At 39.3% G+C, this 17,923-nt stretch overlaps 1 protein-coding gene across 3 annotated transcripts in view; it reads right to left on the reverse strand.

Moving 5' to 3' along the window:
- Positions 1-17,923, reverse strand: part of LOC139447303 (guanine nucleotide exchange factor DBS-like) — a 146,940-nt gene that overhangs the window by 107,430 nt on the left and 21,587 nt on the right. The window lies entirely within an intron of this gene.

Consider the following 17,923-nt stretch of genomic DNA (forward strand, 5'->3'; position numbering starts at 1 on the left):
AGCTTCCACTTTTTCTTTGTCATGAAAATACATCATTTAAAGCTATTTTTAGTCTTAAATCCATCATCTAACCACACAAGAATCGACTTCATGTTCATTGAAGTCAGCTCTTCATGGTTTAAAGCCACATTCTTCATTGAAAGTAGCTTCAAATGATCGAAACAACCTTTTAACACCACAAAACTGGCTCAGCCTTTGCAGATGGTTAGCAAGTGTAAACTTGCAAAGGCTGTTCATGCGTGAGCTAATTTCAAAGGTGAATTAAAGGTTTCATGTTCAAACATTTGTTTTATGTGTGACATTTGCAGTGTGACTGAAGCTTGTCAATAAACTGGGCCAGGCAAACCAGAGTGGTTGATATTATGAACAACGTCCCATGCTGACGGGGTTATGATAATAGGCAATCGAGTCTGACCACCAGATGCACTTTAATAATAATAATAAGTGCATTTATAATGCGCCAGATTCCATTCACCAAGTGGATGCTCCTAGCACTACACTAATATTACCCTGGTCAATGGATCAGTGAGCAATAGATTTTCATTCTCAGCTCCCTGGGGAGTATACAACCCAAGCTGCCTTAGTACAACAGGCATAGGTTACTGAGGACCAGTTCTATCCCGGGATCTTCACAGTAATTCTAAACTTACAGTACTCACGGCACTCATGATATGATACACAAGATTCCAAGAAGTTATCTTCAGAAACTCTGTGTTCATGAAAATGAAGCGTTCCCTCAGTAATTACAGGCTAATATAACTAAGGCATAATAACTTTATTATTAGATTTACATCCCAATATATTTTTACTTGGTTTTCATCAAGTCGCTCGAACGACCCTGCCTCTCTTCAATATATTGTACCCTTGAACCTTCAGACCCGTGAAGATCCGGGGAAGAATAGGTCTAACGTCTTCAGCAACCCATGCTTGCCATAAAAGGTGATGATGGTTGTCGTAAGAGGCAACTAATGGGATCGGGTGGTCAGGCTCACTGACTTGGTTGATACATGTCACTGGATTGTCTGGTCCAGACTCGATCATTTACAGATCATATATATCCACCATATATCTGGAATATTGCTGAGTGCAACATTAACAAACAAACAAACAAACAAACAAACAAACAAACAAACAAACAAACAAACAAACAAACAAACAAACATGAACCTTTAAAGAAAATCGCTATGTCCATTCCCTTGTGTTTTTTACCTCATGAAATACACAATATGCTTAGAAAATAGACACAATTTATGGATAACAACTTCTTTATTTACTGTAAAGGTGACGTTTCGGTATAAGATCCTTATACTGAAATGCCGCCTTTACAGTAATTAAAGGAGTTGTTATCCATAAATTGTGTCTACTTTGTCATCCGACAACTTCTAAGCAATGCCTATGAAACAATACAATATGCCTCGTCCTACCAAACATTCATGCCTCGTCCTACCAAACATTCATGCTTCATGTGAATCCTGTACACAGATGCCTTAAACACTTTGTTAAACAAAATAAGATATCAAAAATAAAAATGCCACCTAGCCAATATTTTTTACAAATTAGAGATATGAAGCTCTTACAATTAATTAACTGTGGACAAACATTGATGAACAAAGTAAATACATTCATCCAAAGCATGATACGCTCTTCATGGCCGACACTGAGGAAACCACTTCATGATACAAGCTTTTACACAAGATTCTGTCCTATTCTAACAAATCCTGCCGTATCAGGAGCCAGATAAAAATGCAGAAAAATTGTAAAAAAACAGTAACGCACAGTACAAGTGTTTTGTTGTGCAAGTTTGATTGTCAGCTCCTATTTGCATGACCTCCTAAAGTGACGTGACTTTCACTTTTTTACCAAAAAAAATATTTTAAGCAATGAGCTCCTGAAGTGGAGTGGATGGCGTGACAGTTCCATCGTGACGCTGCAGACCAAAGTAATCGGCAAGTCGACACCAACTTTACAGGTTACAAATCGGAGTTGTATACATATTGATCATTATGTTGTTGTTTTTATCATATAAGATATAAGGTTCTGTGATGCCATGAATACAGATTGAGAGATGATATTTATCTCTGTCGAGATCAGCGTTAGATTGCTCAGTGTGGTGGTCAATCATCATAAATATTAATTAAATATTGATGAAAGTTTAAAGAACTTGAAAAAGTCCTACCTGTGACAGTCATTGTGGATGAATTCTGATTAATATCTGCCATTTACAAGCATAATCATACCATTGACTTGTAAATTGTATTGATCAGTAGTATGGAAAATAGTTTCAAAAGTGTTATATAAATCCACTGACTATTACACAATCCCCTCCTGGTTAGATCTATACTGAAATTTTGAAATCCACATCCACATCCACATCCACATCCAGAATATGACGCAGCTTCTTGTCATCCACTGAGACAATGATTTCACCACACTTGGTTTCACTTTGGTTGTTATATCCTTTGATGATTTCACATGGCACAGATTCTATGACATCAGCTTGGTAAAAGATGATCCATGGAAGATCTAACGCAAGCAACATCTGCACGTGCAACTCAAATATTCTGCTGCCACGTCTAACATCTATTTCTGCGAGGAATGATATTACATTCTCTAGCATTGCAACATGTAGACTCATTTTGATTCTTATTGGTTGAAACTTTTCAATTGGTTGCCACCTATTATCAATGCTATAACAGCATCTATCTCATTATCAGATTATGAACAGTAATTTGCCTGAAGCTAAGTATCAGATTCCATCTGGACAAAGGGGATTATCTTTAGTTAATCCCTTCAAAGGAATGCCACGATGTTTTGTTAGAACACTAAGGACTCATTAATTAGGCCCCAGGCTTAATGAATTGACATACATTTAATTACTTCTGTTATTCAAAGGAATAAGCAAGCTGATACTGCTGAGGCTTGTATTACTGACATTGCCTTTTGGTGAGTGTTTGTCAGATAGCTGTGTCAGCATAGTCTTCTTAGTTGGAATATTATTCAAGAACAAGGATGAAATATTCATAACTGCCTAGCCTGTCTCCCAGACACGTGGAATAAATTAAAAATAATTGCATCTCAAGTCTAAAACGATATGGCAAGTCTAGACTGCCTCAGAAATTAAGCATTGTTCTGGGCTCCATTTGGATTTTACTTTTTATTTTGAAGACTGGGACTAGATGTTAGTCTCATCTCTGCCAATTATATCTTCTAATGCATGTATGCCTCAGGTTCCTGACCACAAAGCTGCCTGAAGAGACAGTGACTAAAATGTAACATTCACCTATTGATCTCTTGATTGAGAAGTGTAGAAATACAAAAGGGTCATGAGTCATGATCTGGAACTGAATTCTTCACTGATTTGAACACCATTTGTTGTCATGGGAACAGGCAAAAAAACATTTCTAAAATTCCTAATTAGCAAAATGCACCAGCTCTTGGCTAGTCTGACACCTGTGCAAAGTTTGATCAAGAAATGACAATCTTTGATTTATACTCCGGAACTTGTTATCATGGAAACAGCATATTTTTGTCATTTTCAATATTTTTTGTTATGCAGTACAATATATCTTACCATGTTACAGGTTTGTTTGTTTGTTGTTTGACGCTGCACTCAGCAATATTCCAGCTATATATGACAGCGGTCTGTAAATAATCGAGTCTGGACCAGACAATCCAGTGAGTGACATCATCCAAGTCAGCAACCTGACCTCCCGATCATATAAGTTGCATCTTACGACAAGCACAGTCACCTTTTACGGCAAACATGGTTGCTAAACACTTATTCCACCTCGGATCTCCACGGGTTTGTGTTACAGGTGAGTGGGTTGGGTTCAGCATCCCAGGAGAACGAGGGAGGTAGTGATATAGGTTTTAGATGTTTACCACTTTCCATTATTTTTTGCCATAAAGCCACAACTACAGGTATGGTGCTGACAAACCAAGAATCATTATCACGTCTTGGATTAAAACCCAACAGGCAATATTTCGACCCATTCACAATCAAAGATAATTATCGTGTAAATTTATTCATATTTCATTGAGATAAACCATAGACCATTCTTACTTATTACTCTTACAGTCACTTACCCCAACAAGACTTGGTGTACGATAAAAAGCGGAGAAATTTCCTGTTTCCACAGAATAAATTCTCGGACAACACTTAGCAATGTCTTTTCCCAAAGCCAGTTTAATATTTGCAGTTCAATTTACACCACCAGACAGGAAATTTAATAATCTCCATCTCTGTGTAATTTTATAGCCAGAGGTAGATCCAGTGATGTGTGAGCACAATTCTCGCACAACTTTCACTTTTCATATCTTAGGAAAATATGCGTAAAAAAAACCCTCGGCATCCAGAGGGTTAAACCTTGTGAAGAGGATGTTTTTTGCATGTATTAAATAGGAGTGCATCTCATATTGTACATGAACTCAAAGTTAAATCCCTTTCCTCATTTTATAAAAGGTCTAGACTACCAGTTGTCAAACTTTTATTTTTTGTGGAAGCCTCGGTGGCTGAATGAGTTAGATCGCTCACTTTGTGTGCCTCACTCTGGCAGTGTGGGTTTGAATCTCGGTCGGGACTTAACCCCCAAAAGTAGGAGAATCTGTTCTTTACTAAGAAAATGTTATCCCAAATATAACATTTGTAAGGTCAAATGTCTTGTCAGACAGACCATCTCAAACATTTCTCAAGCAACTGTTCCCCAAATTTACTACACTGTATTCGCGGTTTCGACATACAAATGATAACGACTAAAACATTTCACGAGAAAAAAACATGTATTTTTTTTGCAAATTCAGGATAAAAGTACTGATGAGAAATAACTAATCACAGCTAATTCTGACGTGAAATATCGATCACGGCAAATTATAAGAGCCAGTAACGTACAACAAAATAGATATTCCATATCCCCATGTTTCCTCCTGTATTTAGGATTGTTGCCTCACAAGCTGAAGCGTCAAGCCATGTATTCCAACAGTATTGATTTCTAATGTTATTGACAACAAACAGGCTGTATGTAGATAGGATAGCAGGATGGAAGGCACTAGGCTAAAATTCCAGGGACCCGTTCCACAAAGCGATCTTAGTGCTACGACTGTCGTAAGTCAATGTTAAAGAATGGGAGTTACGACCGACTTAGCGCTAAGAGAGCTTTGTGGAACGGTTCACTCTCTTGCCTCCAGAAGATGCGAGTCTCCTGACAAAGCTGATCATTTGCAAGCAGGGCCACTTTGTCTGTCACAAAACACTAATATTTAACCAGAAAAAACAAATGTTCCACATTTTAATTATGCATTATTTTAACCATCTCCATGATATTTCTGCCAAGCCGAAATGTCATTGAGGTAGAATGAAAATAGTTATTGCACTTGAGAGAAAGATCAGTTCAAGTCATATGTCGAGTGTCAAGTTAACATTCTCAGCATCATTATTGAAGGGTCACCTTATAAGGTGCGTAGGGTGTCGACCATGAACATGGGCCATCAATCTGGGTATGTTGACTATGTGATTAACAGTTACAGAACATGTTGTTTGTGCCTATGTCACACTGATAGGTTACTTCAATAAAACCGGGGTAGAATAGGTCTTCAGCAACCCATGCTTGCTGTAACAGGCGACTATGCTTGTTGTAAGAAGTGACTAACGGGATCGATCCCAAATGCGTGGATTGATGCTCATGATGTCACTCACTGGATTGTCTGGTCCAGACTCGATTATTTACAGACTGCCATCATATAGCTGGAATATTGCTGAGTGCCGCGTTAAACAACAAACAACTTCAATAAAACTGGAATAATAAACAATGTCTATTTAAAACAATGAAAAGAGCAAGATCGAAGGAGATGGAAAAGGAAACCAAAAACATGCCTGGACACAATGGTGGTTAAGCCCATACCGTGTAATTGTCAACAATGATCAGTTCCATCCGGAACAAATATTGCCAGTGTAAATGTGTTGTGGAAAGATTTTCCATGTAAAAACTGTTCCAGGGAATAAATCCCCATGAGAAATATAATACCAGGGAACAGTTCACAACAGCATCAGATACTCCTTGACACAATGCATGACAAGTAACATTCAAAGTGGGTATAAAATGGTTCATTCCAAGTGCAACTGAGCTGCACGCTTGTAATTTGAAAATCCAACAATTTTTTAATACTTTTTTACCTCTTATTACCTGTGTGACCCCTCAATAGTGACACTATAAGTACACAGTAAACTATAACGAACACGCTTATAATGAACTGACGGATATTATGAATTGTTTTTTGGTCCCGTCCATTTGCAATATGTGTGTATATGCTAAAACGAACTACGGTTATAACAAACTAAAATTAGTGGTCCCTTTGAGATCGTTATATCCGTAGTTGACTGTATTTTTAACATCTATGGATAGTATTGAGGGCAACTACTTTGGAGGTTGCCATAAGAAATAATAAAATGTGTATATCATTCAATTAACATGCTTTAATCATTCATTTTCTTTCAGACAAAAACTATCTCACGAAAATCTGATTATATAGAGGTAATCATTGCTGAGTGAAAGCTACACATGTACATTTCATAATGTCCCCTGTCTGACTGTCACTGCGTGATTGAGTCAGCTGACGTAGTGATGTACTTGTCGCTACTGACAGCAATGTACGCTGCTGGACTGAGACTACTGTTTTATTGATTGTGCTGTTACCTACGACAGTCAGCATGGTCAGTGCAGCATGGTGCTGTAGTACACCGAGCCCAGCTGGGTCAAGTAGGTGGACTGATTTGTGAGTGGTGTGCTTGTGTTAATGGGATGAATGTTTCATGGCTGAGTAGTGTTTGCATGACTTGCCTGGTGGTCAACTGACAAGGAGAAAATAAACACAAAAACACCTTCCTGTTATTGAAATACTTGTGTATATTGCCAAGTGGTCAAACTACAACCCTCCGCCCCAACACACACAATGAACATACAGACACAACTGAACATACAGACACCTGAACACATACACAAATGAACATTCACACATAATGAACATATACAAATGAACATAAACACACACAATTGAACATACACACACACAATGGGCATACACACACACATATGAACACACACACACACACAATGGACATACTCACACACATCTGAACATCCACACACACACACACACATATGAACATACACACACACACAATGGGCATACACACACACACATATGAACATACACACACAAAAATGAACACACACACAATGAACATATACAAATGAACATACACACATACATATGAATATAAACACACACATGAACAGACACAATGGACATACACACACAAAAATGAACATACACATAAATGAACATACACACACAAATGAACATACACATAAATGAACATACACACACAAATGAACATACATATAAATGAACATACACATAAATGAACATACACACACAAATGAACATACACATAAATGAACATACACATAAATGAACATACACACACACAGGAACACACACATAAATGAACATACACATAAATGAACATACACATAAATGAACATACACATAAATGAACATACACACACAAATGAACATACACATAAATGAACATACACATAAATGAACATCAACACATAAATGAACATACACATAAATGAACATACACACACAAATGAACATACATATAAATGAACATACACATAAATGAACATACACACACACAAATGAACATACACACACATGAACATAAACACATAATGAACATACATACATACACACAATGAACACATACAAATGAACATAAACACACACACACACACACACACACACACACACACACACACACACACACACACACACACACACACACACACACACACACACAAAAGAAGACGACAATCAGACGCCCCTGTTGAATACCACTATGACTTCACCAAAATCATTTCAAATTAATTTTCTTTCCTAAACCCAAATTGAAGTACATTAAGAAGTTATCCCTCACACTTACACAACACCAATGTCATTACCGGGAACAAAATCGAAGCAACACCACCACAGTGTCAAATCCAATTCTTCGCAATACCATGTTCAATTAAAATTAACAAGCGACGCACACACCGCCATGGTGCCCTTTACTCACAACTTACAAGGAAAAACAAATTGAGGCCAGTGAGTAAATTTACATACGAGTCCGCCATCAGCGTTATCAAAGATCACAATCCAGCGATAATAGTGTGCAAATTAACTTTTTCTGTTCATCAAAGACTTGAAACGTAACTGTATTGTGGCATGCATCATCTGCCATTATAAATAATGCCATCAAATTTGATGAAAGCTTTGGACCATTCCACTGAGATTCCTGGCTATCATAGATTCACTTCCAAGGATTTGTTGTATTCCTTGATACTGTAATTATTCTTATACTGCCAAGTCTCTGTAAACTCTGCCAAGAAGTGCTTTTATGGAGCCAAATGGCTCCAAATATAATTTTGAAAGGAGCCATACATTAAGCTCCATGTGTACATCGACAGCAATGAGACACATGTTTTGTTTGCTTGTTTGTTGTTTAATGTCACTCTCAGCTATATTCCAGCTATATGACGGCGGTCTGTAAATAATTAAACTTGGACCAGACAATCCAGAGGTCTAAATCCCTTCCCTCAGCACTTAAAGCCCCATCTGCGGTAGTAACTACCGCACTCTAGTGGGTAGGGCTTTAAAGAACTACTTGTACAGGGGCAGGTGTTTCCATGACGTCACAATGGACAATGATTATGATGTCACAGTTAGTAATGATGTCATAGCTCAACTCAGTTACAGCAACAGGTGAAAAAGGATCTTGAATGCTGTATTCTAAGATGCTTAGCTGAAAGATCAAAAACACCAACAGTACTATATCCTGCGAGAAATTACACCATTGAGTTACGCCATAATAGGCTGACGTCATGTTGCTCAGCCCAATCAAATTACCTTCCCCTTAATCTAACATATCCTTGGCACAAACGTTCTACATTATTGTCTACAAGATAGAGCATCCACATCATTTATCTGTGAAAAAGTTTCTATAAACGGCATATATTTGAATATTATTACCTGGAAAGAAATATGGCATCAACCAAGTCAGCGAGCATAAGCTGCCAATCTTGTTAGTCGCCTCTTACAACAAGCATAGTTTCCTCTTCCGACAAGCATGGGTTGCTGTAGACATGGTAGACCTATTCTTCCCCTCATCTTGACGGGTCTTGAGCATATGGACACACTTAACATACAGTATGATTTACAAACTAGAGCAGGGATACAGAAACTGAAAATGCCATTATCAATTTCAATGAAAAGGATGGCATAACTCACTGAGTGCCCCGTGGCACACCTGAACATTTTACTGGATGCCCCGTGGCACACCTGAACATTTTACTGGATGCCATGTGGCACACCTGAACATCTTAATGAGTGTCCCGTGGCACACCTGAACATCATAATGAGTGCCCCATGGTACACCTGAACATCTTAATGAGTGCCCTGTGGCACACCTGAACATCTTACTGAGTGCCCCATGGTACACCTGAACATCTTACTGAGTGTCCCGCGGCACACCTGAACATCTTACTGAGTGCCCCATGGCACACCTGAACATCTTAATGAGTGCCCCGTGGCACACCTGAACATCTTAATGAGTGCCCCGTGGCACACCTGAACATCTTAATGAGTGCCCCGTGGCACACCTGAACATTTTACTGGATGCCATGTGGCACACCTGAACATCTTAATGAGTGTCCCGTGGCACACCTGAACATCTTACTGAGTGCCCCATGGCACACCTGAACATCTTACTGAGTGCCCCGTGGCACACCTGAACATCTTAATGAGTGCCCCGTGGCACACCTGAACATTTTACTGGATGCCATGTGGCACAACTGAACATCTTAATGAGTGCACCGTGGCACACCTGAACATCTTACTGAGTGCCCCGTGGCACACCTGAACATCTTACTGAGTGCCCCATGGTACACCTGAACATTTTACTGAGTGCCATGTGGCACACCTGAACATCTTACTGAGTGCCATGTGGCACACCTGAACATCTTACTGAGTGCCCCATGGCACACCTGAACATCTTACTGAGTGCCCCATGGTACACCTGAACATCTTACTGAGTGTCCCATGGTACACCTGAACATCTTACTGAGTGCCATGTGTAACACCTGAACATCTTACTGAGTGTCCCATGGTACACCTGAACATCTTACTGAGTGTCCCATGGTACACCTGAACATCTTACTGAGTGCCCCATGGCACACCTGAACATCTTACTGAGTGCCATGTGGCACACCTGAACATTTTACTGGATGCCCCGTGGCACATCTGAACATCTTACTGAGTGCAATGTGGCACACCTGAACATCTTACTGAGTGCCATATGGCACACCTGAACATCTTACTGAGTGCCCCATGGTACACCTGAACATCTTACTGAGTGTCCCATGGTACACCTGAACATCTTACTGAGTGCCATGTGGCACACCTGAACATCTTACTGAGTGCCATGTGGCACACCTGAACATTTTACTGGCACATCTGAACATTTTACTGGCACACCTGAACATTTTACTGGTACACCTGAACATCTTAATGAGTGCCCCGTGGCACACCTGAACATTTTACTGGATGCCATGTGGCACACCTGAACAACTTACTGAGTGCCCCGTGGCATAGTTGAAAATCAAAGCATTTCTATCCTTGTATGCAATGTACAGATTACTATAGTGTGTTGCTTTAAATAGAATAACAGTTATCAAAATTTCAAACCAGACACAATTTTCAACTTTTTGCTTTCTCTTTCCAAAACACAACCGTAGATTAATGTATAACCCGAGGACAAATTGTGTAGAGTTGGGTCTACATCAACCATCTTACCTAACACCTTCAGTTCAGAACTAAAATTGTCCCCCATCTTTCTGTAGTGGACAAGACTGCTTCTCAGTGGTACAAATCAACAGCTGCATGGACAAGACTGCTTCTCAGTGGTACAAATCAACAGCTGCACGGACAAGACTGCTTCTCAGTGGTACAAATCAACAGCTGCATGGACAAGACTGCTTCTCAGTGGTACAAATCAACAGCTGCACGGACAAGACTGCTTCTCAGTGGTACAAATCAACAGCTGCATGGACAAGACTGCTTCTCAGTGGTACAAATCAACAGCTGCATGGACAAGACTGCTTCTCAGTGGTACAAATCAACAGCTGCATGGACAAGACTGCTTCTCAGTGGTACAAATCAACAGCTGCATGGACAAGACTGCTTCTCAGTGGTACAAATCAACAGCTGCATGGACAAGACTGCTTCTCAGTGGTACAAATCAACAGCTGCATGGACAAGACTGCTTCTCAGTGGTACAAATCAACAGCTGCATGGACAAGACTGCTTCTCAGTGGTACAAATCAACAGCTGCATGGACAAGACTGCTTCTCAGTGGTACACATCAACAGCTGCATGGACAAGACTGCTTCTCAGTGGTACAAATCAACAGCTGCAATTGTCATGTCCACACCATGCCAAACTGACCGCTGGCCATGTGACCCCCACAAATAACTGTCAATACGAATGTTATTTCAGACAGATATTGACAGACAGCCGGAAAAGCCATGCTTCACCCTGCAGCTGTTTCAGCACTGGGTTGACCCAAGGCACAACCTTCAGGCACAACCTTCAGGCACAATATTTAAAAGGGGAAGTCTTTACTAATATATTCACAGATTGCATTCCACATACTTAGCAATGTGTGGGTTCCAAGAATAGAACTGGGAGCAATCGTCGGGAAAGATAATTTGTAAAACAGCAATGATTATTTCATTAGCATCATAAAAATTAATGAAGACAATTACTTCTAAATTTTTATGACTTTCGTTTCAATATATTGAAACTCTTTATACATCTGATTAATGCAACATATAAACTTTGATACTGTGATATTTTTTTGATAAATAAATTGTTCTCAAACCAACTAAAATGGCAGAAAAATCGCCCATACGATGATAAATTTTAACTCACTCAGCATCTACATCTAAGAAAATATTGCAGCACAAATGTGAAGCACTAGACAAATTTTAATTCATCTTCAACACAGATTTGGCTACAGTATATTTTCTTTTAAAAAAATCAATTAAGGAAAGAAATGTGATTGGCTTGTCATGAGAATTTTATACATTTCTCCCCAAACCGATAATAAAGGAATATTGCCAAGAAGGCGTCAAAGAAACATCATAATCACTCACTAGTTTATAATAATTTCAAACTCATTTAATTTGCCATTTCCATCGGGTAAAATCAGGTTCTGATCTATTCGTGTTCTTTCCTCACAGTCCAGTCTCTCCCTGGCGTGCAGTGTTATACCAATCGTCAGAAGTGTCATAATTCCCTGTGCAGAGTTATGTCCCTCAGGCATGCCAGGATTCTATGATTGTGGGTTCAAATCCCTGTTTGCCCTGATTGTTTTAAGGTTTGTCCACACCATACCCATGCACTTTGGTTTCAACTAATTGATAAACATCTAAGTCCTGCATAACTTTGGGATTTCCTCCCACATCAAGCCATCACATTGTGATATAACTGAAATACTGTTCAAAGTGGCGTGACACCCAAATCACTCATTCATCAGGTTGGCGCGATTTCAAAGAATCGTAATAATGAATATTCAATTAGAACAGAATGCCAAATAGGTGAAATACAATACACACTCTTCATATTGACTATGATGATTGAAGGGCATATTCGTTTCACATCTCTAAAATGCAAAAAACAGATAATGGGTTTCCCTCCTTAAAGAGAGACAGCAGAAAACATGAAAACATATTTGAAGACTGAGATCGATGGAGAAGATCAATAAGAATGTCCGGATTATACAGGCTGACAAGCCCAAATCAAATATTTCTCAATTTCAGTGACATTTTGGAGATCCAGTCGTTGGGACCAGAATAGGACACATATATAGATGCAGGTGTTTGTTAAAGAACATAATTGGCAAATCATTGATGCTCCAATGATGATTGAAGACATACCACAAGTTCAATAGGCTTTCAATTAAGATATGTGCACAATGCAAAGACTTCTTGTTAATATATGTCAAAGCCAAATAGGTTACACTTGAAAAAATTATAAAAAACTGATTGACCCTGGTTTAAATATAATAATAGTCCACTTGTAAAGCGCATAAATCCACATGCAATATTTGTTCAAAGCGCAACATGGTAATTACCCCAGTCCATGAATCAGTGTGCTCTTGATTTTCATTCTCAGCTTCCTGGGGAGTATACAACCCAAGGTCAACAGTCCTATTACTTTCTGATCCTACCAGTTACCCTGCTACTGCTGGGTGAACAGAGGCATATTTAAAAGAAAGTCACTTGCTTCAGTGTGGGCCGGGGCCGAAGCCCTGGAAACTCTCAGGAGCCAAGCTACCAAACATGCCTCGAACCAAACAGATGCTAAAAGATGGTACTTGTTGTTACCTTGCCTGGCGCTCTTCATTAAGGGGCTAAAACAAGCACTGGTCAGCTCGGAGTCAGTATACTGTGTCTGAATGTGGTAGCCGTGTTAAACTGCGGCATAGTATCTCAGTGGACAAACACTATAAAACCGGCATTAATCCTGGACTAGTACAAGCAGCCACCCGCACGCACGCACACAAAGACACACACACACACACACATATGCATGCATGTTGCCATGCAAGTGAAATAATCATTTAACCTCATCCTCACCAAGCTTAAATATCCATTGAAATCAATAAAATCCACAAAATAAGCAATGGAGGTGACAACTGTTATCCATTTCTATCTGCAAGAGGTGAAATTCTCAGGTGCAAGAGCTGCACGTATTTTGTTCACTTCGTGGCTGGTGCATAATGTGTACCCCACTGCTATCAAAATCTTAATCTACCTCTATAAAATTTACAAATGGATGACCCTGTCACATGTGAGCTCTAATTCAATTCTTGAATGTCAGTGTGTGTTGTAACTAGCCATTAGCTGCCAACAGTTTTGTGTAACGGCTAGCACTAAACAATCAATGTTCAAGTATACCAAAGCTTAATCACTTGTGGCTGCACATACATCAAGCTTGATTAGTCCCTGGTAAGTAGGGATTGCCAAGTTCCTGGTCTCATGGGAATGGCCAGGGGCATGCAGCATATCATCCAGGTATGTTTATACCACTGGCATCATTTGACAGTCGTGTCATAACATATTTGGAGTGAGTGAGTCGGGCTTAACGCGGCTTTGAACAGTATTCCAGTTATATCACAGCGTGTAAGTTTAAAGTGGGAGGAAAACCAAAAGTGACGCCTTGCTCAGAAGTGTGACACTTAGGTAAAACCACGAGCATGGTTAACCCTGTCAGCAAGCTGACAAGGTAAGGATGTCATCTGTGGGATGACTCCACGCCCTGTTACATAGACAAGGAACTTTCAAAATTATTTCACAAAGGACAGACAACTTGTAATATTGAGTTGCAAGTAGGATATTCCTTCCATTGTCCATAGTCATATGTTGTCCATGTCGTCATGTTGAGACATCAGCACAGTTTTCCTACTACTGAAACAATCTCAAACCAAATCGTCTGTGACGTCAAGAACAAAGGGTTACATCATTTTCAATTATTTGCGACAATGTGTTCATTATGACATCACTGCTATAGGACTCTTCACATACAAAGAAAGAAATGGAACAATTAGTAGGAACCATACCTATGTCTCTGTTAGGAGTTAGATGTATTACTGTACCAGGATCTATGGGATTTTATGAGCTGAATGGCCTTGGACACCATGAGACCGAATCGTGCATCAAATCACAAAAACTCCTTATCGAGATTTGAATCTCAACATATTATTACAGCCCTAAAACAAAGCTCCCGATCAATGATGTCCGCTTGCTAGAATTTAAAGAATACTGAATACATAAGTATTTGTGAGGGGTGGGTGAAACGTTTTCCTCCATTAATGTTCCATCTCTTCCCAAACTTGAAGAAAGAACTGTCTGGCAAACATTATGTAAATGTTCTTGACATTATTTTTGATGTGGAGGGATTTTTACACCAGCAGGAGTGAGCCGTCTGCACCAGTGGAATCCAGGCATTCCAGCATCTTGGGCAGAAGTGTGTGGACCACGGTTGGGAAAACCAACTCCACCAACGCAGTCCATAGGCTCAGAACTTTTCAACCTCACCTCAAAGTAACGTAGACAGTATTGTGATCACATATTCCTACAACTGGTTTCAGGTTAGAGTAAAACCCTTTGTGAGATAGACATCAGAAATATAATGGACAGCCTCGGAAATAATGACAGATGATCATAACCATTTTACACAGATAGTCTTCAGCCACAAGTAAGCAGCTTAAATATGCAATAAATGATCCATGGAGACAGTATGATCAATAGTACTTACTCTAATAGTACCTAATTACTGTTATTATCTATACAGAGGATGCAGTTACAGCCAAGTACCCACAATGGTGCTACTGCCTGGTTCTTGCAGTGTACAATCATTCACTTTAACATACAGTTGAAACCCGCAGTCACGAACATGTTTGCACTGAATTCCCTGTTATGTCAAAATCACAGTCAGGTCCCAGCAAACTCTTTATACTATAGAGATCACTATTTAACCTTACTATAGAGAACACTATTTAACCTTACTATAGAGAACACTATTTAACCTTACTATAGAGAACACTATTTAACCTTACTATAGAGAACACTAGTTAACCTTACTATAGAGATCACTATTCAACCTTACTATAGAGAACACTATTTAACCTTACTATAGAGAACACTATTTAACTTTACTATAGAGAACACTATTTAACCTTACTATAGAGAACACTATTTAACCTTACTATAGAGATCACTATTTAACCTTACTATAGAGAACACTATTTAACCTTACTATAGAGAACACTATTTAACCTTACTATAGAGAACACTATTTAACCTTACTATAGAGATCACTATTCAACCTTACTATAGAGAACACTATTTTACCTTGTCAAATCAGATGCAAATCAGATGCTGTTTCGAACTCACAGGCCAGTCCCCGAACATGCTGTCTACAGAGATCACAACTTAATCAAGATGTGTCAAACTAGACGTTTAACATGTTTGGTTGTTTTGAACTTAATTTGCTGTCCAAAGAATTAATTTAAGTTAAAACTTTCCTTTAAAAGTCAAACTCAAAACACAACTTGAAATTTGCATCAAGCACAACGGTGAAAACGCTGTACAGCCTGATACATCAAGACTGGAAACAGACAACTTGACATGTTTGTTTGTTTGTTTGTTGTTTAACGCCACAATATTCCAGCTATATGACGACAGTCTGTAAATAATCAAGTCCGGACCAGGCAATCCAGTGATTCACATCATGAGCATCGATCCACGCAATTGGGATACGATGCCATGCACCAACCAAGTCAGCAAGCCTGACCACCCGATCCCGTTAGTCGCTTTTTACGACAAGCATTGTCGTCTTTTACGCCAAACATGGGTTGCTGAACACCTATTCTACCCCAGATCTTCACGGGTCCAACTTGACACGAACTCATAAAGTTAACTGTAACTAATTAACAGCAAGACCTTAATAGGGAAAAAGTGATTAACATGTAAACATATGGCAGGGTCTTACGGTAATAATATCAGTAATAATGTTGAGTTGAAAGTGTTGGAAGCGGGATAAGTCAAACTATTTTTGGGGTCCCGGGACAGTGTTCGAAAGAAGCGCTGGCCTGTAGGCCCATGGCAGGTACATCTTGTGTCGAGCCTGTAGTTGTAAATTTGTATGGGTCCTCAGTAAATTTACATGTCCATTTATTTGTCACAATCATTTGCAGTTTTATAATGAAATGAGGGTCTGAAGAGTTATGTCAGGGCCAGCAGTTTGTAAAGTCTGTGGGTCCTGATGGCAGCCTGGGATTGTTTTATGTCGAACACCATTCCAAAAACCCTTGATTCCCGCAAAATTCTAGGGCTACGGTCCTGGGACCCGTTCCACAAAGCGATCTTAGTGCTACGACTGTCGTAAGTCAGTGTTAAAGAATGGGAGTTACGACCGACTTAGCGCTAAGATAGCTTTGTGGAACAGGGCTCTTGCCACACTGAACCACTTGCAGCACATGATATTTTTGCATTCAGAGTTTGATTATACCATAATCGACGTAATAAGCACCCAGGGCGACCTCAAAATTAGAAATAGGGGGCTCTTATTAGAATATTATTCTGGTTAAAAAATTTGAAAGATAAATTTCGTGGTTTATGCTGACAGTCTGAAATGTTTATATACGACAGATATGTTTTTCCAGAATTTAATTGCCCATAATTAAACTCTGATTCTAATGAGATTGGTCCTGAATATACTTGTATATTATAGTCAGGAATATGTAGCTGTTTCATCGTCTGAGTTCAGGTCTGGACTACACAAACCAGAGTTTCATAGTGTCAGTACTGATCCACATATCAGAGTACAATGAAACACTTCACCATGACGTAGCCCTTGCTTGAGTAAAGATCGTCTGAGGTCTTCAGTCTATTATTAATAATGACACCGGAGACGGAAAAACTAATATTGTGCCCCAGACTTCTGGAACAAACTGATATCAGGCTGTTCCTGTTTGCTGTCAAGCCATAGTAAAGCTTGCTGATTAAGATATGCTTGACTTTATTGAATTACAATCAAGTCTGTCGGTTGTCATAGCAACGCTCTAAAACAAACTCTCATAGAATTGTAGCCTTGACTATGTCATACCTGGCGCCTCCATAACACATATAGAGATTATAGATAACACTCCCACTCTCTGTCGTACTGATTTGATGAAATGAGTGTCAGAATTCTTGTATTTCCTAAACGAGGGCAATGGTAATACATGAGGTGATGTGAGGTGAAATTGGGTTTAACG

This window comes from Haliotis cracherodii, unplaced genomic scaffold, assembly GCF_022045235.1.
Source record: "Haliotis cracherodii isolate W230 unplaced genomic scaffold, xgHalCrac1.p SCAF_7, whole genome shotgun sequence".
Taxonomy (NCBI): domain Eukaryota; kingdom Metazoa; phylum Mollusca; class Gastropoda; order Lepetellida; family Haliotidae; genus Haliotis; species Haliotis cracherodii.